The sequence below is a fragment of the Bos grunniens genome, chromosome 20 (genome assembly GCF_055505025.1).
Source record: "Bos grunniens cultivar Pamir isolate PY7600 chromosome 20, Bosgru_T2T1.0, whole genome shotgun sequence".
Classification (NCBI taxonomy): Eukaryota; Metazoa; Chordata; class Mammalia; order Artiodactyla; family Bovidae; genus Bos; species Bos grunniens.
In genome coordinates this window covers 60,665,399-60,687,849 of record NC_141184.1, presented here as the reverse complement: position 1 = coordinate 60,687,849, position 22,451 = coordinate 60,665,399, and the positions used below count along the sequence as shown (strand labels likewise).

Sequence of the window (22,451 nt, the reverse complement as noted above, 5' to 3'; positions counted from 1 at the left end):
TCCCTTGCCAAAAGAGATTTTAGTCTGATGCTGACAACCAGAGGTAATTGCACGGGACTTGGAAGAGGGAGGAGAGGTAGAAGTTATGCTGTTGCTCCTCTGTCAGAAGTGAGCAGATGTGTGGGGTTCAACAGATATCAGAGTTTGTTTTAGATCCCAGACATCTCCCTTTGAATCATCCACCTCAGTGAGTGCTGGAAGCAGATGACATCATCGCCAGCCATTTCCTGTAGTCCCTGAAGCTTCCTGTCTCTAAAGCTACCAGCAAACTTAAAAGCTGTTGCTGTCCCTGACCTGCCCTCCTCCAGACCTTCCAGAAGCTTTGTGTGCATCCAGTTCCTTGTGTTCAGTTCAGTTCAGTCGCTCAGTCGTGTCCGACTGTTTGCGATCCCATGAATCGCAGCACGCCAGGCCTCCCTATCCGTCACCAACTCCTGGAGTTCACTCAAACTCACGTCCATCGAGTCGGTGATGCCATCCAGCCATCTCATCCTCTGTCGTCCCCGTCTCCTCCTGCCCCCAATCCCTCCCAGCGTCACGGTCTTGTGTTCCTTGTGTTAAATTCCTTCTATAGCCCAAAATACCTAAAATTGTTTCTGTTTTTCCTACTAATTCTTATGACATAAGCCTAAATTTTATTTTATAATGGAAGTCAAGAAAGTAGAATTTCTTTTTTTTTTTTTTAAAGAAAGTAGAATTTCTTTCCGCACAGTTTTCTTCTCTTCAGCTACAGATCTCTTTCATAAAACTTTGAACGCAAACACATTCGCGTCATACAGCCTGGAGGGAGATACATATGGGGGAATTGTAGAATGGAAAGAGGAAGTAACACAATGTGTAGCTGGGGTTCTGGGGCAGGGGAAACTAGCATTTTTCCTGCCAATTAATCAAAGCATGTTTGATAGGTGGGTTCACAGTCACCAGATTTCACAAGCAACAAGAGGTCACCTAGTTGAATTAGAACTTTAGATTAACAGTAGGGTATGAGTGTTTGAGTGTGAGTGTGTGTGTGTGTGTGAGTGTGAGTGTGTATGCTCAGTAGTGTCTGACTCTTTGAGACCCCAAGGACTGTAGCCTGCCAGGCTCCTCTGTCCATGAAATTTTCCATCCAAGAATACTGGGGCTGGTTGCCATTTCCTACTCTAGGGGACCTTCCCAACCCAGGGATTGAACCTGCTTCTCCTGTACTGGTGGGCGGTTCTTGACTGCTGAGCCACCAGGGAAACCCCAGATTAACAGTGGAGTAGGCAGAATAATGTCCCACCAAAGATGTTCCTCTCCCAGTCCCTGGAACCTGTGACTGTTACCTTATATGATGAAAGCACTTTCAGATGTGATTAAGCTAATGGTCCTGGAAATGGGGAGAGTCTCCTGGCTTTTGCAGCTGGATTCAATCTAATCAAGTGTGTCCTTCAAAGGAGAGAACCTTCACCAGCTGCCATCAGGGAGATATGATTAAGGAAGGTGAGTCAAAGGCTGCAACATCTCTGCCTTTCAAGATGGTGGAAGAAGGCTGGGTGTGTGGGTGGCCTCAGGAGCTGGAACAGGTAAAAGAATAAGTTGTCCCCTAAAACCTTCAGCAGGAACATAGCCCCCCTGACACCCTGATTTTAGCTCAGTGAGAGCCATATCAGTAAGATAATAAATTGGTGTCACTTAGTTTGTGATAATTTGCTAACAGCAGCAATGGAAAATTAATTTTAAAAAGATAAGTTTTTTTAGTATAAGTATGGCCATGCGATATTTAGGACACACATATCTAATACTATTTCTGTTTTGAAGTTAAAATTTAACTGTGAAACCTGTATTTTGCCTGTCAACCCTGTTGATCGGAAAGTGGGATTCCAAAACTCTTGTACATTTCTGCCTTGAATTCTAGGCACTCACTATGTACCAGCCAGTTAACGTAGGCAACTTAACTCTTCTCTTTCATTTGATCCTCACAGCTCTTTGGTGTTGGTGTTATTTGTGTTGGTATTGTTTACAGCTATTTTCCAAACAAGGCAACTGAGTTTGTGCAAAATTAAACAATTGGTTTAATGCAAATTTTAGGAGGTGGTGGGGGTAGGGGTGGGTCAGGTCAGTCCGACGCCAACGTCCATCTTGCTAAGTTAGCTCTGTCTAGTTGGCTAGGCTCGAGCTCCTTTCCTCTACTTGATTTCATTGCTGGAGCTCCCAAAGCTAGCCCCTACTGCTGCTTCCACATCCTCTCCACCCATGTCCTCCTGTAACCTGATTTATGACCCACCCCCACCTCTTCCCCGCTCTGGAAACTGTTCTCAGAGGTCGGGGCCGGCCTCTAATCTGCCGTCGTTTCTTAGTCGCCCTTCTCTTCACCCTTTGTGTGTCATGTGACTCCGTACTCTCCCCGTGGGGGCTTGCCTTCCCCACCCCCAACACACTAGGTTTTTATGCTGTAATATGGAGTCTCCTGCTGCCGCTCTGATGATTTCTCCCCAGGATGGCTAGTTTATGTGTCTAAGCGATCCCCAGAGAGCTAGGAAAACATTATTTCTAAGGGGTGTCTGTGAGGACGTTTCTGGAAGAAATTAGCATTGGAAGAAATTAGTCTAATCTAGACTGATGAAGAAGGTGGTCCTCTAACGCAGGTGGGCATGATTCAATCTGCTGAGAGCCTTGGCCCATCACGAGGCCTTCTTTCTCCCTGTTCCTGTCTCTCCCTCTTTCTGTTACCACATCACCTTCTCTGCTGTAAGCCAAGTTTCCCTCTGCTTCCTCTACAACAAGGATACTGGTGATTACATTTAGGGTCCATCTGCATAATCCAGGGTCATCTCTTCATCTCAAGATCCTAAAGCACGGTGGTAAAGTCTCTTTGGCTATATCAGGTTTTCCGGATAAGCAATGACGATCCTTGGAAGTCATCAGCCGGCCCATCACACCAGGTGATTCTAATTTGCAGTCGAGTTTGTGAACCACTCATAACTGAGCAAACTTCTTCCAGGCTCCTTTGTCCAATCCATCTTGCTCACCATCTTCCTAACACATGCCCATCTCTGTTTCACATGGCTCCTGAGGAAATGCCATCGAAGTTTACCTCTGCCTGTAGAACACGTTTCAAATGCCTTAATGGAGACCACAGCCTCTTACGAGCTGACACAAAGACCCTTTACCTTACAAGATAGGTTTTACCACTCTCCCCATGAGCATTTTGCTTCAGGTAAACTGATTTTCTCACACTGTGGCATTCCGATTGGTTATTTTGTTTGTGCTGTTTCACTAACATGTAAGGCTTTCCTCATTGTCCTGTGCTTACTCAGGTTTTACCCATGTGCCAAGCTGCATTTTTTTTTCCTCAGAAAAGTTCCTCAGATTAGGTGGCTTAAAAAACCACCTAGAGACTTGTCTCAGAGTTTGGAAGCCTAGAAGCCTAAAGTCAACGTTGTCAGTAGGGTTGTTTCCATCTGATGACTGAGAGATAAGGGTCTGTTCCAGACTGCTCTTCCTGGCTGGTAGATGGCCATTTTCTCCCTGTGTCTCTTCACATTGTCTTCTCTTTCTGCATGTCTGTCTCCAGGGGATCTTCCCAACGCTGGGATCAAACCTCCATCTCCTGTATTGGCAGGAGGATTCTTTACCACTGAGCCATCTGGGAAGCCCCTGTGTGTCTATGTACCTTCCCCATATAGAATTTGAGCTCCTTACATATGTTCATCCCATTATACTCATGATACTTTTGATATGAATTCAACACATACTTGCTGATTTAATTTCAGAAAATCTGAGAGGTTAGTTTGGGGTAAGGAGTAGGCAGAGACAAGTCCAATGATAGGATAGGAACTAATACTCAATAGCGTTGAATAAAGGATCCCTTGAATATATTTGTTGGAGAGAATCTAAGAGAATGCTTTTAGGTGGTATGGTGCTTAAAAGCTATGAGCTGACTAAAAGGAATGGAGAGGGGAGAGAGAAAGAAGGCAAGTCTCTAGATCCTCAATTCATCCAAAAACTGGGTGAGTCAAGCTTAACAGCATTTTGCATCATCAGCATCACCACCCGAGTCCTAGCTGTACCACGATAGCATGGTGCTTTGGAGGACTTATCAAGCTGACGCATGCCACCCGGGTTGGGCAGTCTGCCAGTCCTTTGCTGGAGGTCTTGCAATTACATCTGGTGCTCTAGGATACTATTCTGCCTAGTGGCCAGAGACCCTCTGGTCACTTTCATAGAGCCCGTGTACAGATGAATGAGTGGAGGACTGTCAGGCTAACTGAAAAGGGTTGTCTGCATCAGAAGGCTTTGCCTTAGCATGAGAATCTAGGGGAATGAAACGGAGGAAGTCTGCCATGTTAACAAGGGGCCCCAGAGCATCCAAGTGTGTCATCCCTTCAGAGACAATGTCTGAGGCCCATTAAGAATGTGATGAAGCAGAGGCTGGGCTCAACCACTCTAAATAAACTCCCTTTACCTTGAAATAGCACAAAGCTTTAAAAACCTCTATCTTTCCCAGTTTATCTGGACCCCGGCTTAGTCCTTCCTGCCCCACCCTATTCTCCCCAGGGACCACGTGGCTTCCTCGCCTACTTGACACAGCTGGGCTCCACTTCCTGCTGCTTTGGTTTCAGCCTGGTTTCTTGTTGTCATGCCCAGGTCACACCAGCTGTCCCTTCCTGGTGTTGACGCTGGGAGAGACCGGAGCTGTTCAGTGTCACCTGGACTCACCAGGGGTGGGGGCTTTCCATGGGCTTTTTTAGCTCCGTGCCCCTGGCCTTTTCACTGCCTGTCAATGGAGCCCGGGCGCCCAGGAATGGCTGCCACCTCGGCTGCCATTCCTGCGTGCTTACCGAGCACATGTGACAGAGCATTCTCAGGGTCCCTTCCTTTCTTGTGGCAGCTGCCACACTCGGGGAAGGAAGAGGGAGCTTCAGGCATCTGATGCCTGCCTGAGTGGGCTGCCCTTCCCTCTCCAAACTCCAAGTGTGGGGTCGGGCCCGGCCCCGTGCCCTCTGGCACTCTTGGAGCAGCTGGGGGTTATTTTTGCAGCCAGGCTGGTAAAGAAACAAGAGTGCAGTTGCCCAGGGCTCTCCTCTGTGTGGGGCTGAACAGAAGGTCAGAGGTTAGGGCGGAGTGGGGCAGGTTGCGTCAGCCCCAGAGAAGGGGAGCTGGGCTGGTGTCGGCCTGGCCCATGGACCTTCTCAAAGTCCCTTCTGTCTGGGCTTCTCTTTCAACCACTCAGCTTATTCCCAAGAGTCTGTGGGTCTGGATTACCTCATTTTAGCCCACCAAGCTATTCAAACAACTCTTGACATTTGACCTTCAGGCATTTATGCAAGCTGATGACCTTTCCTCACTCCATCCTGTGTGGATTCAGAATATGATTCTTCTCCCTGTTAGTGATAGAAATGATCAACCTAGACGTAACGTGCATGCCTTAGGGATTCTATATTACTCATGGGTAGATCTCATGTCTCTTGTATTTTTACATATCTTTGTGCCATATTAGTGCTGTAAGTTGGCGACTTAGCAATTTGATTCATGCCAAATTGCATTCTGTAACTTTGGGTTTATGTGCCTGTTACAGTGAAATCCAAAATTATAAAAACTTAACAAAAGAGGTCAAGAAATAGGAGATATCTCTCAGGTGAGTGTAGACAAAAGCATTGCAGAGCTGGTAGGGTGACTGGGCTCCTGGAAGTCCTTAAACAGTTCTCTGGGCTGTTTGCTGTATGGTATGACCTCATGTTCACGGTCAAAGTGGTATCTACTTCTCGGCATCAGGAGGGGTGAAGTAATGAAAGACAGGCAGAGGCCGTATGTCACCCAAATCTCATGTAACTTTCCTAGAAGCTGCTCTCTGACATTTTTGCTTATCTCCCATTGCTGCTGCTGCTGCTAAGTCGCTTCAGTCGTGTCCAACTCTGTGCGACCCCATAGACGGCAGCCCACCAGGCTCCTCTGTCCCTGGGATTCTCCAGGCAAGAACACTGGAGTCGGTTGCCATTTCCTTCTCCAATGCATGAAAGTGAAAGTGAAGTCGCTCAGTAGTGTCTGACTCTTAGCGACTCCATGGACTGCAGCCCTCCAGGCTCCTCCATCCATGGGATTTTCCAGGCAAGAGTACTAGAGTCGGGTGCCACATTAACTGGAGCTTAATCATGGACCACGCTTGGCTGCAAGGGAGGCTGGGTAACATCTTTATCAGGACAGTCATGTGCCTGCTACCCATCGTATTATTAAGGAGAAAGGATAGTCGAGGAAAAGGAGCTGCCTTTGCCTCAAAAATGTCGAAAAATAGACTGGGGTGGGGGGCGGCTCCTTGTAGAATGAAGAATATATGTTTCTAAAAAGCAATCCAAATGATTTACTCCTTGAATATAAATTGTAAGGCATTTAAATAAGCATACAAACAAATTATGTAGGTCACTACGTAATATTTTAAATAGAGTTATATATTGGGAAAGTTTTAAAGCTATTTCTGTAAGTAATAATGACTTGTTCTAAAATGTTTTACCCAAGATTGCAATAATCCTCTGAACCCATTAAGTTGGCTGGTGATTTTAAGGCATCAGATGGTGAAATCTCTGGGGTCCCAGTTGCCAGATTTATTTCAACCTAGTGGTAGAAAAAAAAAATCCCAGGGCTACCAAGTCTGCATATTCTGTTATGGAAGAAACAGGACATTGGAGGAGACTGGTATTTAAATTACTGCAAGGTGTGGGGAAGATGTATATGTGCGTGGGGTAATTGCACAGGTGGGACATCTTTATGTGGGGGGGGGGGGATTCATGAAGCCACAGGTGAAATAATGTACTTCATAAATAATTAACACCCTTGTGGACAAGTCTATCCCTTGGATGATGATCTCTATCTAATATAACTCAAAATAATCTTTGGGTTTTAGGTTAACTTTTAAAAGGGGACATACAGTGTTCTTCCTTAATTTTGTTCTTTGCTCATTTCTGTGTAAAAGAAAGGATTTGACTTTCCCCGCCGCACCTCCCCGCCAACAAGAGATACTAAAATGACATGAGGGAACAGCCTCAGACTTGATCAGACAAAGAAACCAGAAACAAACTCAAAAATAGCCTTTGAAGGTTAGTTTTCAGATATATTAAATAAAAATGCTAGTGTTCTTAAAAAGTAATAACATTTTAAACTTTTTCGTTTGTGTTTTCTAAGGCAGAAAAATAAAAATTAGGAGCTGTTCTTAAAACTTCTTACTTTCAGTTATCAGATGTCTTTATATATCTAGTCCTTCTCAAGTCCCACTATGTGAGTAAGTCTGCAGCACCACCTTTCTAAGTTCCCAAAGTTATTCATGACGCTTTGATAAGTAATCTATTAGCAAGGCCAGGTTGTCCCAGGCAAAACAGTATACTAGGAAGATGTTTTACAAATATTGAACGTGTTCTCCAAGGCATAGGTTTTCTGTGATAATTTTAGTTTTGTGTTGTCATACAAGTTACTGTAAGCAATTCTGGACATTGATTTTTTTACCTTGTACCTGAGTGTTGTTACTCAGTTTCCATATGTGAATTTGCCTTTGTTTCCAAAAAGTAAACACTCAAGAAATAGCAACCTAGCAAAGCCCAGCTCAAAAAGACCTCAGTCTAACAGTGAACACCATGATTGTGCTGCTGGCCAGCGTGATGGTGGTACCCATCTTTTTATTCATGGACATGGAGTGGGTCATAAGTAGACGTATGGGGAGTTATAAAAACACTTGGAAAACTTATTACATGGAATTTAATTTTTTCCCACTGTATTTCATTTTGGCACAGGTTTTTTTTTTTTTTTTTGAGTTTTATTTGAATATAGTTCATTTATAATGCTGTTACCTTTTGCTGTACAGCAAAATAAATCATTCATGCATGCACATATATTCACTCTTCTTTGGATTATTTTTCCATATAGGTCATTACAGAGTATTACCTGTGGTACACAGTTTTAAATGGCTGGTCAATCTAATATACTGATGACTAAATATTTTTTAACAAAGTAAGAATAATGAGTCAAGCAATAGCTTATCAAAAGCAAAAGAATCAAGTGAAAAAAGAAAGAGGCTCTAAGCACACAAATGCATCTTTCTATCCTTAAATACAATCTGGATTATTTCATTTTAGCAAAAACAAAATCACCCTTTTCTTTAAATTATTTTCACTGATTTTAAATTGATAAAGTTTTGTAACAACATTTCTTTGGATTTCGGTGTAGTTCTAAAGCTATCTACATATGTTCAGTACTTGTCTTTTTTCATAACTATTTCCGTAAAATGATAGAATATTTCTCAACATTAAAAATCCTGAGAATGGTTATCTTTTAAGAGAGACCACACAATAAGTCTGCAAGACGCAGAACCAGGAGGCTAATTTTTCACGTCACCCTTTGTCAACATTTGAATACCATCTCCCACCTGAACTTTCAGACCCATCTGCCTTCCTGACCCAGTCGTCAAAAGCCCTACAGTTGCATCCAACCAGTGTGAACCTCTTTTCAAAGTTAAAGTTTCTGCAGAGGAGATTGATTGACTTTTAGCCTAATAACTACTAGTGAAATGTCTAAAGGTTAGTCTCATAGACAAGGTGCAAGAATTCATATTCAACACCAGAAAGCAAATATGATAAGGGGTGTTGGTTGGCAGAGGGCCAATCCTGTAGGGCTTTGAGTTAATGAATTGAGTTAGAACTGTCATTGTAGGAACTGAGGTCTAAGGAGGGCTCTTTGGAAAATTTGTGACTGTCAAATTTAATGTGACCCATTATACTTTAGATTTTTGCTCAATTGCATATGTATATAGTTTTTATTATTGAACAGTCTTTAGTTCTCCTTGACTTTGTGGATTTGTCCCCTTCTCATTATCTGGGTACATCCACCCTTGCCTCCATTGTCCCCAGAGCTCATTGCCCCGCGTGTGTCCACTCACACACACAGTCCTTGGGCAAGGAAGGGATTGATAGAGTGTAGAAAATACTCAAGAACAACAAAGTGAAATACAAACTAGAAGCAAGATGAAAGTGAGAAAAATTCAGTGCATCTTGTTTTTTTTAAGGTATCAAGTAGAAAAATTTTTAAGTGCTCTAATTTTAGTTTATAAATTTGTATTTGCCCATCTGAACACAGCTGGGATAACTGAGCAGCCTTCTGTTCTTTCATCCTTACATAATACAAGGTTCAACTAACCACTGGAATGCCTGTGCTATCTCTTTTACTGGAAGAGATCTTGACTGTCACAGGTTACAGATTGCAGAGCCAGCCTGAAAGGACGTTGGTTTTGTTTTGTTTTGTTTTTTTCCAATCTCCTGAAATTGTTACATTCTGACACTGGGAGCTGATTTATGCCCATGCATTGGGAAGGGATACTTGGTGGACGAAGACCAATAGAATGAACAGAATTTGGCTCATGACTTACTACTGAGTTTTGTAGTCAGGAAAATAGAACGTTCATTTGTGTTCCTTCAAAGACATTCTCAAGATGTGTCAGCCCATAAACTTCCAAATGAGTAATTTGTAGTCTCAAAGGCCCCCTGAGGAGTGCTCTACAGAGTAACCTTCAGGGATGTCAGGCAACTTGGGGATGGGCTGGATCCTTCAGAGAGTACCTGGCTTTCTCAGAACTTTCTTAAAGCCTCTCAGACTTGGGAAAAACCTTTCTGATAAGATGGTTCTTCCATATAATTTGACTTCATCCTTTTCAATGATCTAAGGTTTAACGTTTAAGCAAAAATATGAAAAATTTGCAAATGACTTCAAGCTTCATTTTTCAGTCTGTTTAATTGGAGGCCAAATGGGAAAGTATACAAGTGAAATAGTGCATGGCTAAGGAGTTCTAACTAACGTTTCCTATTATGACAATCCAATAGGTTGATCTACTTTACACTATGGAAGAGGAAAGGCCAGTCGCTAAACCTGTATAAGGATCGGCTGTAAAACAAGGACGGTGCCCAGCTCAAAATGGCTGAGATTATGTAAGTCAGTCACTTCTTACAGTATGAGTGCATATGCATGGCAATTATAAATATAGGTGTATCAGGTAGCTATTGCTTTCTTTGTTAAGAAAACAGCTATTTATTTTGCTTACTTAGGCTGGAATTAGCTGTCTGGTGCTACAAGTTTAGCTGGGCTCCTTTATGAATCTGGAGTTCGCGACAGAGCGCCCAGGTGTCTCTGCTTCTGGAGTTGGCTGGTTTTTCACTAGGAAGATGGAATCGGTGGTCCCAAGTGGTGTCTCGTCTAAATACGGGTTTGTTCACCATGGTTGCCTCAAGGACCCAAGGGAGAAAAGCATGCAAGGTGTGGAGGCCTCGGCTCAGAACTGGCACGCTCTCATTTCTGTCATATTCTATTGTCTAAAGCAAATCACAAAGCCGGTCTAGATTTAAGGAGTAGGGAAATAGATTCTCTTTCTGGGAGGAGTTATGTTCTACAGCAAAAGCCATGGATATAAGGAAGCATAAAAATTTATGACTCTTTTTGTCATCTACCACAGTAAGTATAATTTATTTCTTTATACTTACCTTTATTTCACAATGGCTTTGAGGTGGCTTACAGCAAAAATGAACACAGTGATATGGTAACAAATATAAAAACTAAAAAAAAAATTGAAGTAATATAAATTAGAATAGGAGGCCAAATTTAGGATTCTTATGGTAAAGAATACACCAGTATAAACATTGAATTTGCCTTCATAGTACTTTTGAAACGTTGAGGTGACAAGTTTTGGCCAAAAGCCCATTAAAGAGTGGCATAAATTAATAGTGATGGGACCCTTGGACCACTTCCTGCATAGTGGATATTGCGACTGAGTCAAAAGCCAAGGGACCAGTGATACAGTTGGTCGTGTCCTACTCTTCGTCCCTTTATTGCTGCGATTAAAGAGCCTCATGAGGGGTTTCATGATGCAGAAGAAAGGGCTTTGGAGACAGAGTTGAAGACCATCCCATCCCATCCCAGCTGAGAAACTGAATTTTAAATCTAGTTCTATATGGCTCTTCATCTCAGTTTTCTGAAATTGGGAGTAATGATGCTAATCAGACGGAATGTGTTAGGTAATATGAAAAAGGTATTTTAGGTGTCACTGTCAAACCTTCCTCCTTCTGATTGTTTTAGTTACCATATCTCCCAAGAAATGTGAATTACTCACTTTTTAAAGAAGGTTTGCTTCTTGGATAAACTTCTCCATCTCAATCAAGGGTATGTCCAAAAGTATAGCACATTTGTGAAATTGAATGGAATTTGTGAATATTCTGAATCTTGACTCCATGTAAGGTTTCCAAGAATAGTTTGCAAACCCAAAGCAAGAGCTCTACCTGGTATATTGTTGGGAGTTTTCTGTGCCTTTGAGCCTCTGATCTGCTCACTTCTACAGTTGTTCTTAAGCCCTGGATGCATGGAGGGCATTTTATAAGATAGTAGCTTCCTGCAAGTACGCAGGGGTGCCCTTTGCTGGAATGAGTCTAGCCTGGTGAAGCTGCAGAGTTTGCTTCTGCCTCTGTGTAAAGACAGATGATCATTTGGCTACAGTGCCTTGACTGAGCCATCCATTTATATTTACTGTGCTGCTATCTGTTTTTTTGCCTCTAGGGATGTGAATAAGAGAGATGAAGATTTTTCTTTTATGCACGGTTCTTATCATTGAGAAATGACTAAAAGAACTAAAAGGTGTTTTGCCCATTTTTCAACTTTTTGTTGTTGTTGCTGTTGAGTTATATGAGCTGTTCGTATATTTTGGAAATTAAGCTCTTGTCAGTTGGCATTGCTTGCAAATATTTTCTCCCAATCTGCAGGTTATCTTTTTATTTCGTGTTTTTCTCTGCTGTGCAAAAGCTTTTAAGTTTAATTAGTTCCCATTTGTTTTTACTTTTATTTCTATTGCTTTATGAGACTGACCTAGGAAACATTGGTACAATTTATGTCAGAGAATGTTTTGCCTATGTTCTCTTCTAAGAATTTCATGGTGTCACTTCTCATATTTCAGTCTTTAAGCCATTTTAGGTTTATTTCTGTCTGTGGTGTGAGGGAGTGTTCTAACTTCATTGATTTGCATGTGGCTGTCCAACTTCCCCCGCACCACTTGCTGAAGAGACTGTCATCTTCCCATTGTGTCTTCTTGCCTCCTTTATTGAAGATTAATTGGCTGTAGGTGTGTGGGCTTGTTTCTAAGCTCTCTATTCTATTCCATTGATGCATGTCTGTTTTTGGTGCCAATACCATGCTTGTTTGATTACTGTAGCTTTGTAGTATGGTCTTGGACCAATTTTAATGATTTTCTACTTTATCCAGGGGGGATAAAGTGATTTTCTCTGTTTTGGTGGAAAATGGGTAATAAAGAAGAACATATCCAAATTCTATCCAAAATGTAATTAACAAGATTCCAAGGGCAGAAGGGTGCTGCCTTGTTAAGGGGAGATACTAAGAAAGGGAGATTATTTTGAGATAAATGAGAAGTTCTTAAAGAAATGCAAAGATAAAAGCCCAATGAGGAAGAGAAATTCTTAGTGCGAAATAGAGTACCTCTAAGTTTCCAATCTAAAAATGGCTTTTTGGTTGTAGTTTCCATTTGTTTACTGGCTCCTTGGTTCACAGCCACAAAGCACATGAAAGTTTTTCTGTTAAAATGACATTTCCAGTATGCTAACTCATGCATGCTGAACACATTTTAATTAAAATATTCCTTGAAATATACTAGGACAGAGGATCACAGTTTCCTATCTAATAAAAGCAAGTCTACCCAGGAATAAATCCAGGGTTATGGTGACATCTGAGGATCCTTGTGTCCTTCCTTATTATCAGAGACTTCAGAAATGATTCCTTTGCTCTCAGACTCCTTTTCCCTTCGGTTTCTATGAGGAAATGTACACTTTTTGGTTTGAAAATCCAGAATGAGTGATTTATGCTAGAATATATCCATGTATCTGACATGTTAGACATTAGCTTATAGATTCCTGAGCTATACTTGATACACTTACAAATTTTCTACTCAAGTAAGCTGTCCTATAGCAAAATTGGTCTTTTATGGATATATAAATATTCATGTAGGAATTAGGGGAAAAATTTTTTTAAGGCCATATAGAAATTTATCAGTGTTTGAAATCTACTATGAGCCAAGAACTGCACTAAATATGGGGATACATAATAAAAAAGAAATGCACAGCCTTGTAAAGGAGACCAGGAAATGAGCTGAATTTTCTTTCACAGAAATAATAGATAAGATGAAGTGTGTGGCGGCTGCAATGAAAATAGGTAGAAAGGTACTTCCCTTAATTCTGGAAATTAGAAAAGAGTTCCCAAGTGATAAGGGAACAGAAATCCATTAAATAAAAATGAATTTGGCAATGTGGGAGGCTGGGGAAGGGTAAAACAAGAATGTTGGAGGAGAGAATGCTTCTGAAGAAGGAAGAGACACGGGCAATGTGAGTGAAAGAGAGTGAAGTTAGGAATGGAGAGCAAGGAACTGATTGTAGTTCAAGTCTCTCCAGTATACACAAATGTGAGATAAAATTAATACTTTAAATGCTTTGAAAAATCTGTGACACAAATTGAGGAAATTTATGTGACGTGATTGAAACTGAGATCACGGAGAACACTTCTTACTAAGCCCAGTGTTGTCTTTTAGGCGTCTTTCTTTTCTTGAGGCAGAAACGAGGAGTCACCAGAAGCCTCAAGGGCTCTTGATTTGAATGGAGCCAAATAATACAGAGATCCAAGCCCTTATCTAGTGGTGTGACAGGCAAATATTAATGCTAATTTTTGTAGTAACACTTCATAGCTTAACAAATATTTCCACTTACTCTTCGTGGCATTTTTGAGACTCAGAAGAAATGTGAAGCCCTGATTTGTGGCATTTGCCGGTTTCCACAGTGTAAATGCTATCATGGCCAATTTCAAGCTAATGACAGTTGAAATCACAACATGCCTGAATATTTAACAGTCAGCTCTCTCCCACACCACCATGCATAGTAGGTGAGACTCAGCTTCAGTTCTTGTCATTCCAAGTTTTATCCCCCAAGGCTCCTCTATCTTTAGTTCCTTGAATTCAATTTGGTCAAAAGGTGAAGTCTGCTGATAGGATCTGTGTTTTGATTGGGAGTTTTCCTTAGTAAAGAAATTCAATGTTCGTCTCTTTTTCTCCTTTAATTATTTAACACACATAACTCTCACTATGTGCCTTATAAATCTCACATAAAAATTTTGAGGTAGCTACTAACATGCATTTTTGCTAATGGTGATGAAAATGCAGACTGAGTGACTTACTCAGTGTCATACCAGTGCTAAATGCAGGAGCTGGGATTGGAACCCAGGTGGCCCAGCTTGAGTCTATGCTTTTAACCAGATTATACTGCTGCCTAAGTGTTCATGTCAGAAATACACCTACAGCATATTAATATCTCAGCCCATATGTCCTAGAAAATTAAACCCAAGTCAAATTCTTACATGGTAATAATTTACTTAGATGTGAAATCTTAAGGAAGAGGCAATGATGTGAAAAGAGAGGAAGTTAACACAGAAGGAAAAAGCAAAAGCAAAGAAATGTGCCTCTGAGCTGCCCATAGCTTTCAGGAACTATTGCTTGGCCTCAGAGGATGTCTCCAGAGAAGTCACATGAAACTACATCTCTGGAACAGTCCATTCAACAGAACAAAAGGAGAAGAATTTATCCGCTAGTGTTCACACCCATTAGTCAAAGTCTGTCCCAAGGGATATTAACTCACATGTATTTTCTGCATTGTGCATATATGGATGCCAAGTGGGCCCTAAGATAACTCATGTCTCAATAGCAACAGAAAACTCCTAAGTCAAAAGGCAGGAATCTAGAGGTATGTGCTTTGGCCAGCTGCTGTTAGGTTGCGCCTAGGAGCGATTCCAGGGTCTAAGCAAGCAGTCACTGAAGTGGCTTGTGATGCTGGCCAAGGCAGCAGGGATCTGGCTCCTTAAGCACAAGGTATTACTCCTCTCAAGGTCAAAATCAAAGCAAGTGGACAGATCTGGAATGATGCATGAATTAGATGAGGTCATTTACCTTCCAAACTTTTGAGGACATGGAATGGAAGAATAAATAATATATACTACACTTAGGCATAGCAGCATGGACTAGGCCATATGTGGACTCAGTCCACAATTCATCTTCATGCTGCTGGTAATGAAGAAGGGCTTTAATGAAGAAAGGCATTATTCCTTCTGATACTACCAACCATGTAATTGCCAACTGACTAGGAATACTGGTAACCTGAAACTTGGGACACAGGCCTAAGCCTCCTGAAGAAGTCAGGAAGGAATTTAGAAACATTTGAGTTGTCCCTTAAAGCTACTTGAGGATCCTAAGAGGTCATAAATTAAATGACTAATCTCCCTCTATATTCTCATAATACTTTCATTGTTCATTACATGATACTTAAATTCTGCTGCTGCTGCTAAGTCGCTTCAGTCGTGTCCAACTCTGTGCGACCCCATAGACGGCAGCCCACCAGGCTCCCCCGTCCCTGGGATTCTCCAGGCAGGAACACTGGAGTGGGTTGCCATTTCCTTCTCCAGTGCATGAAAGTGAAAAGTGGAAGTGAAGTCACTCAGTCGTGTCCAACCCACAACGACCCCATGGACTGCAGCCTACCAGGCTCCTTGGTCCATGGGATTTTCCAGGCAAGAGTACTGGAGTGGGGGCTATTGCCTTCTCTGACTTAAATTCTACCATATATTAAAATTATTTGACCTGAAACAATAGAATATAAGTTCCTTGAAGATACATCTCCCACATTTTCATCTTGATTAATCATACAACGTACAATTCAATCAATATACATTTGTTGACTTGAATGCAATGTTGTATCCAGGGTCAGCTATATAAAGTTTGCAGAGCTCAGTGCAAAATGAAAATGTCAAGCCTGTGTTCAAAAAGCAGGAAAAAGTGCCATTAAAGGTACAAAAACATAAAGATTTTTCCTTAAAAATATTTTATTATGAAACATAGTAAGAGTAATGTCAATTCATGAGAAATAACACGTACTTAAAGTTTACAAAAAGATATTTTTCATGACATAATTTCATAGAATACATAAATGCAATGCATTAATTCAGTATTTTGATTGATCACAAGATCACTGGCTCAGTTTTCTGCAAATTCAGGTCATCAAATTTATACCTTTAATGATATTGATATATTTATACTTTAATTTTGAAAGTGATGTCAGTCATTCTTAACAAATTCAAGATAGAAAGTAATTTCTGATAATTTTTAGTTTTGAGAAATCTGATGCATCTAGAGTTACTAGAGTTAGGAACGTGTTATAGACTGTCACATTAGGCTACATTTCTGATAATTTCAAAGTATATAAGATTTTCACACATCTAGAACTAATTCTTGTAGAACAGTTTTTCTAAAAAGATTTAACTCTCTACAAAGCAGTTAATGTTAGCCTGAATTTAATTTCACATGTAAATTTATGCAAAGGCCTTTTAGTGTTTCCTCTGATAGTTTCTGTCAGCTTGTAGAGGCTGTACAAGAAACAAGTGACTTCATACTTTTTATATAGATTAAAACATATTCATGCATGCTTTGCCTTACCTTCAATTAGGCAGAAAATTTTAATTTTAAAATTGTTTTCTTTGTTAATCATCGGTTCATCTAAAGCTTCGAATGAAAATAGTGTAGGGTTTTTCTACTCAGTGCTCTCATATTTTTATTAATTCCCCTTTCTAAGTTTGTAGACATTCTCTCTGCAGTGTTTGGCAGCAGTTTCCAAACTGGTGATTCTAAACTCTTTGCATTCTAATTAACTCCATAAGAAGCTCTATTTTGATGTCCTCGTTTATGCTTCTGTTTTATAATAATTTACTTTCGAAGTTTACTGCCCAAGTGCCTGTAGTTCCTGTTCTAGTGCTCAGGTGGGAGAGCTAATATTTGTGCGGGCACGGCAAGGTCGGGCTCTAGGGACTGATGGGCAAGCTGGCCTCCCACCATGGGTCTCCTTTTCCCTGGGCCTGGGACCCAGCTATTTCTGCTGCTGTGGCCACTGCCATACATCTGGGTCGAGGTCATGGCCTGGCCAACCCCTGTGGGTCCATGGTACCCCAGTGCCCGAGGCTGCTCCTGCATGTGGATGACTTGGACAGCTGTTGGGCACACTGCCCACTGTGCTGCAGGGCTGCTGCCGAATCACAGTTGTGCGTGTCTATTTGTGTGAGCATAGAAGATATACCAAAGAATTCTTAAGAATTCTACAATGACAGCAGAGCTCTAATCCAAGCACCGGGCCCTTCTCGGCCTAGGGCCTTGTGCGACTGGACTGATCAAAAGAATGGGTCTCATGTCCAGGAGACATACTAAGCCCCAAGAAATATTTGTCGAAGTTTGACTTGTGGTCTCCTGGATTCTCTCTGCTGCTTTGTAATTAGTGTGTAGAGCAAAGAGAAGGTCAGTAAGTGCCAGCACCCACTTCTGAGTGCATCAGAGGGTTCCCCACCCCCAGCCCTTCCTTCCCAAATATTTAAAATGCAGGAAGGGGAAGAATACAAAACAAAGTCTCAGTAAGGCTTTGAATGTTACTTGCCATGGGGAAAAAAAAGACGTAAAGCAAAAATATTATGACAACCTTGGGATCTTGGCCAAACTCTTCGACAGGTCATTCTTTGCCTGGAAGGAATACTCAGGTACACAGTCACACAGGTCAGTCCAAGGAACACAGGTATGCTGCTTCCTGAATTGGGCTGTTTGAGTGACAGACTATCAGGCTAGCAGGTGGTGACTCACTTTACAGGGGCACTGTGCTGTAGGATTAACTCGTGTCCGAATTACCCAGATTAGAGTCTCACTCCCTGGACGTTGCAGGCTGGACAGCCATACTGTAGGGCCTGAGTTCCCTGTTGCATACTGCTAGCACAGGACGGCAGACCTCGCACCAGACTGAAGGCACTGTGTACCCAATAATACTGATCAGTGCTGCACACTGGAAGAGACTCCAAGGTCTGCAGTGTTAGAAACCTTCTGGGAGTTTCTTTTAATCCATTCATGGAACCTCTTGCTTTCTATTTGGTAGGCACCCCATCGTGGCTCCCTCCCTCATGTCACCCCCCCCCACATACAAGTTTTTAAAAATCTCATTATTATCTGGGTATTGGGTGGATGGGTTTGGTGAAGTGTGAGTTTGGAAAGATGCAAACTGTTTCTCAGAATAGCAGAATAGACCTTCGTTCTATTGCAGACTGGTAGATTCTACAGGCATAGTAACTTGGTGTGTGTATTTAGAAGTATTGTTACATAGAGCATATTTTGAGATCCTTTCTCTCATTAGGAAAAAGTACCTGGTAAAAGAAGGAGTCAGTTCTATATAGGGTTATGGTAAGGAGAGAGTCTTTGATGGGGTTGCTTATGCTTTGGCAATGGTGTGATCACTGGGGATGCTCCTAAGGATTTGATTAGCAACTTACTCTTGAGTCTATCTATTTATCAATATTTCTCTCTATCCATCAATTATTAAATTACAAAGCAATACACAACAAAATGTGTACAAGGGGAATATTAATGATAGTATTCATAATACCTTTGTAATATCGTTTGTAATGATAGTATAATAACAATACAGTATTTGTACTGTTGGGCAGAGTAACCAGCTTTGTGTGAATAATATCGTATTTATATGTTGGTTGGTTTTCTTAATTATCCAAAAACACTGCGTACCTGGTTGTTCTCATTTAGTAATACCCAGGGTCATGGTCAATATTTTATGGTCAATTCATGTAGCCTTAGCTAATTCTTTTTAATGTCTACATTTTATCCAAAGTGTGTCTGTACTGCATTGGAGACTGTTTTTATTTTCAGATTTTTATCCTTTGATCAATGCTGCAATAAATATCTTCATAGCCACATTCTTAGGCATGATGTAGCATGCTCAAAAGGTGAAAAGCCTACTCTGCACCCCAAATTGCTGTCGTATTGATATATTCGTGTTGCTCCTTAGACACATGGTACTGCTAAGTGCCTGCAGGGTGGCGTGTCGGAATGAACATGTGCTCTGACTAATGCACGCCAGATTTCAAGGCCTTAGTGTGTGGAAGAAAATGTAAATATCTCTAATAATTTTATATTATATATAGAAATGGTATATGTTAGATATAATAGGTTAAACAGATTGTATTACTAAAATTTATTACACCTGGTTCTTTTTCTTTTTTTAAATGTGGCTATGAGAAAATTTAAAATTACACATATGGCTCACATCTGTGGCTGCATTGTATTTCTATTGAAGAAGAGTGTTACAAATATTTGAAAATTTCCCAAATGACATCAAAGCACTGTTCTGAATAGATGTTTTGCCTTGTTTTGATTTGAGTTTTGAAGAGGTAATATACGAAGCACAAAATTCAAAAGGGTGTAAGAAGTACTTATAATAGTATTCTATTGCTGCTGTAACAAATTATCAGAAAATGAGTGGCTTGCCAACACAGATTTACTCTGTGAGTTCTGGAAGTCAGGAGTCTGAAACGGGTCACGCTGGGCTAAGCCTAAGGTGTCTCATCCCTTCCGGAGGCTTGCTTGCCTTTTCCAACTTCTAGAGGTTGCTTGCATTCCTTGGTTTGTGGGCCCCAGCCATCCTCAAGGCCATCAATGATAGGTTACTCCTCCTACTCTGATCCCTTTCTGTCTTCCTTTTCTACTTTTTTTAAGTCAACTTGATTGAGACATAATTTACATATCATACAACTGACTCCCTTACATGGCTTTGTGGATAATCACAAAGTTGTGTGTCCATGACCAGTGTCAATTTTAGAACACGTTCAGCACACCTGAAAGAAACCATGTGCTCATCACCTCCTCTGTAATGCTCCTTCCTCCCCAGTCCCTGGCAACCACTAATCTGTTTTCTGACTTGTATGGATTTTCCTCTTCTGGATTTTTCCTGTGAGTGGAGCCGTATGTCATCCCTGGTGACTGGCTTCTTTCACTTCGCCTGATGCTTTTGCAATTCACCTGTGTTGTTGTGTGTATGAGAACTTCCTTTCTTTTTATTAATCAAGTAACATTCCAATCGGGTTTCCCTTGTAGCTTAGCTGGTAAAGAATCCGCCTGCAATGCAGGAGACCCAGGTTTGATTCCTGGATCGGGAAGATCCCCTGGAGAAGGAAATGGCAACTCACTCCAGGATTCTTGCCTGGAGAATCCCATGGACAGAAGAGCCTGGTGGGCTACAGTCCATGAGATCGGAAGAGTCGGACACAACTTAACAACTAAACCACCACCAATATTCCAACGTCTCCCTTCTCTACTTGTAAAGACTCCTGTGACTCCTAGGCCCACCTGGACAGTCTAGGATAATCATCCTATCTTATGGTCAGATCTTTAGCAACCTTAGGCCCATCTGCAATCTTAATTCCCTCTTGCATTTGAACATAATAACCCGGTCATAGTTCTGGAGGTTAGGATGTGGATACCATTGTAGGGGGCCGTTATTCTGCTGATCAGAGTGCTGCCCTCTCCAGGGCATGCTGTTTAGAACACAACACAGTGCCTTTCTCTCCAGAGGTAGCCCTGTTGCCAGTATCTTTTATATCCTCAAGTCATATGCTATGCATATGCAAATGTGTTCTTAAAAACAAAGTTCTTAAAAATACCAAGAGTGGCACATTCTATACACTATCTACTGTATATATTCTTTCACCTTGTTTCCTGTTTCTGGTTTTCTAGTCTTAAATCTTAGAGATTATATTAGTTTCCTAGGACTATTGTAACAAATTCCCACAAACTGGGTGACTAGAAACAACAGAAGTATACTCTCCATGGTTCTGGAGGGCTGATATCCAAGATCAAGGTGGCCACAGGGATGTGCACCTGCCAGAGGCTCTAGGGGAGAATCCGTTCCTTGCGTCTCCCAGCTCTTGGTAACTCCAGATGGTCCTTGGCTGTGGCTGCATCACTCCGGTGTGTGCCTCCATCTTTGCTTGTCCTTCTCCCTTTCTGTCTATTATTAAGGATACTTAGCACTGGATTTAGGGCTTCCCTGGTGTCTCAGTTGGTAAAGAATCTGCCTGCCAATGCAGGAGACCCGGGTTTGATCCCTGGGTCAGGAAGACTTCCTGGAGAAGGAAATGGCTACCCACTCCAGTACTCTTGCCTGGGAAAGTCCAGGAACAGAGGAGCCTGGCAGGCTACAGTCCATGGGGTCGCCAAGAATCAGACACATCTGAAGCAACTGTGTGTGCACGTGGGATTCTGCTAGGGGTAGAAATAAATGAAGGAACCTAAGGAGGGATGTCAGGGACACTCATTACTGTGGACCTGGAGAATCTTAGTGACAGAGGCACTGAAATCCTGCTGAAATATTTCAGCAAGATCCTGTTCAGACTTGTGAGGGGACTCAAGGTCACTCCCCGATGAGGAAATAGGACAGAGCCCTTGTTGGCTCTTTCCAGGGGGTGGGGAGCTTGCTTTAACAATGAGGCCATGTTGACAGACTGCTTGAGGATCCCTAGAGAAAGGTGTGTGGTGGCCAGGTCTGCCCAGGTCAGGAGCAGCCTCTTCTCCTCTGGGAAGAATAAAAATCCCAGAACCTATGTACTGTTTAACCGAGGGTGCGCCAGTGGGACACAGAGCCTACCACTGGGTGGCTGCCTCTGGTCGAATCCCCCTCCATGTGGGATTTCAACCATCGAATTTTACGCCCTCTCTTTCTTCCCCTACAGATTTCACAAGTGAGAAGTTGACATGCGAATTCCAGTGTGGTTCACTTACCTGCTTCCCTTCCCCCTCAGAAAACACACACACACACACAGACACACACCCCTTGAAAAGAAATCATGTCAGGTGAACTTGGGCTATTGTGTTTCTTAGGTAAGGCTTTTAGATAAAAAGCCTGCTTACAGTGGCTCCCAGCCCAGAGGCCGTTTGCACAGATTTTATTACACAAAGGCAGAATTCAGGTAGGCCTCCCAACAAGGGCATATTGTATCATTGTCGCTTTGTCGGGAGGCCTGTTAATGGTTTACACACTCTGTCCTCCAGTTTAAACATATACTTCGTGTTTGGCAGGAGCAACCTGAGGACTCTGTGACCATCTATGCAGACTCACCTCACTAAGGGAGGCTCTGCACTCCTAATACTTGGGGGTGCCGCGCCTCCCGCCCCTCCCCGTGGCTCTCCTCAGTCACCCAGTGTCTGCCCCCTCCCCCTGGACCGCTGCTGGCTTCCCATGTGACTCCACGCCCTCCGGGCCCTGGGGCTTGTGTCCAGCCAGCATCACGAGGCCTGAGAGGTGGGGCAGTGGGCACCTCGGGCCTGACAGGGCAGAGCAGCACCCCTCCCACCCCCCAAAGAAGTACCCGCTTCAGTGCCCACTGGGTGACTTTCTTCCTCTCTGAGAACTCGGCTGGACCACTCTGTGTTCTCTCAGATCACCGAGTAAAGCAATCGGATCCTTAAATAAGGCAACCCAGCGTTCACGGTCGTGTGTCTGTCTGGCCCTTTTGAGAATTATTCCTGTTACTCCTCACAAGGACCCTAGGAGGTG

At 42.2% G+C, this 22,451-nt stretch overlaps 1 long non-coding RNA gene across 7 annotated transcripts in view; it reads left to right on the top strand.

The window, feature by feature from the left end:
• LOC147350479 (uncharacterized) overlaps window positions 1–22,451 on the top strand; it is a 480,714-nt gene that overhangs the window by 327,133 nt on the left and 131,130 nt on the right. For 4 of the 7 annotated variants that reach the window (XR_015148938.1, XR_015148935.1, XR_015148937.1 and 1 more), the window contains one exon: window positions 9,822–9,926. This is a non-coding gene — a long non-coding RNA (uncharacterized LOC147350479). Of the gene's footprint in view, window positions 1–1,025; window positions 1,548–9,821; window positions 9,927–22,451 lie in introns of those variants that run through there. The other 3 variants (XR_015148940.1, XR_015148941.1, XR_015148939.1) reach the window with 3 other exon arrangements.